Raw genomic sequence first — 1,494 nt, forward strand, 5'->3', positions numbered from 1 at the left:
GAGAGAGAGAGAGAGAGAGAGAGAGAGAGAGAGAGAGAGAGAGAGAGAGAGAACGCGCGCGCCAAAGAGTGAGAGGAGAGAAGGGGGAGGAGGTGAAAAAATGTGTGAATGTATGCGTTTTGATGAAGTGTTATCGGTAGGCTGAAAGAACTCTAAACGTATCAAAAAAAGGTGCAACAGGAAAAGAGCACGGGAAAGAAGATTAAATGTAGTGGCTAGTGCGTGATAGCTAATTACTTAGCTAGGTAACATGTGTGTCTAATGTTTGCTGTGTAGCTAACCATTCAGCCCTCCTGCGAGATGTTAAGGCACACAGCTATAGTTTTTAGCGACACGACAAAATCACAATGGTTATTCTGTATTTAGCTATCGGTTTAGCTGCCACAGCTATTCATTTTCCTCGAGCGAGCAGCGGGTGGTAGAAAAGCACAGTACCGATGCAATTTCGTCGCGTCCCCGTTGACTGGTTGTGTTTATTCCACGTGGTCGGCGCGTATGTTGCGTTGCACTGCGTTGCACTGCGCTGCACTGCGCTGCACTGCGCTGCACTCACTCGCGGGCGTGCGGGCCTTCCCCCCGGCTGCCCCCTGGGCTGCCCGATGGGCTGCCCCCCTGCAGGGGTGGCGGGGGCGGGCAGGGCAGGCTCATGCCACACGGGCGGACGCACGTGCGATGGGACTCGGGGCCGGCACCGGGGGCCCCCCACGACAAACAGGACGGAGCGCGCGGGAAGCACTGGCCGCGGCCGACACGCCGGCCGAGAGGGCGGGAGAGCCGCGCGCCGGCGGCGTAGGGGGAGTCCAGCGAGGGCATGCGCGCGCACGAGCGAGGCGCGGGAAGTTTCAAAAGTGTGTCCCGAGGCGATACCCCGCGCGCGAGGGGGCGCGCCTCGGCGCGTCCCGGGGCAGGCGGCGCCCCCTCTCGGCGGCGGCGCGAGGCTCGCGGGGGGGACACCATCGTCGTCACACCGTTACTCACCGCTCCGCGCGCGCTCCGGGCCGCCGTCACGGGCGGGGGGCATTGGTTGGCGCGCCTCGGGCCGCCGGCGATACCCCAGACTGTTTGTCTGAGGCAAGCAGGCGCGATTGAGAACCTCGTGCGAAAGAGGGGCTTTGAGGGGGGGGGCAATTGAATAAGCAGCAGGTGAAACTGAGTGTAAGCACCCCATAGGAGGGTTTTCCTCGTCCTTCTAAGGACCACCCCTTTTTTCCCTTTCACTTCATGGACGAGTAAAGTTAAGCACGGCAGAGAAGCACACCGAAGGGCAGGCGGCGGGGCGCGGAGAGGGGCGAGCTAGCTACGCCGGAGCTGCTGCTGTTCGTAGGCGCCGGAATGAAAAATGCATCGTCCTGAAAGGTAATGAGGGAGACACAGCTATCTACCCGGCTAGTTGGCGGGGCGGAGGGGTCGCGCACCGCGCGGGCTGCGGCAGGGGGGAGGGGTCGCTCGCGTGCGCCGTGTAGCGTGCGAGCCGCGCAGGCGGCGGGGAGGGGC

The 1,494-nt window shown here is 62.4% G+C and overlaps 1 protein-coding gene across 2 annotated transcripts in view; it reads right to left on the reverse strand.

Moving 5' to 3' along the window:
* The window catches only part of LOC113203804 (dopamine receptor 2-like), a 139,372-nt gene extending 138,641 nt beyond the window's left edge, over positions 1–731 (reverse strand). For both annotated transcript variants that reach the window (XM_052268878.1, XM_052268879.1), the window contains exon 1: positions 436–731. The gene's annotated coding sequence lies outside the window, so the exon portion shown is untranslated. The remainder of the gene's footprint in view (positions 1–435) is intronic.
* Positions 732–1,494: the final 763 nt, after the last annotated feature.

The sequence above is a fragment of the Frankliniella occidentalis genome, unplaced genomic scaffold (genome assembly GCF_000697945.3).
Source record: "Frankliniella occidentalis isolate FOCC.00 unplaced genomic scaffold, Focc_3.1 Scaffold78, whole genome shotgun sequence".
Taxonomy (NCBI): Eukaryota; Metazoa; Arthropoda; class Insecta; order Thysanoptera; family Thripidae; genus Frankliniella; species Frankliniella occidentalis.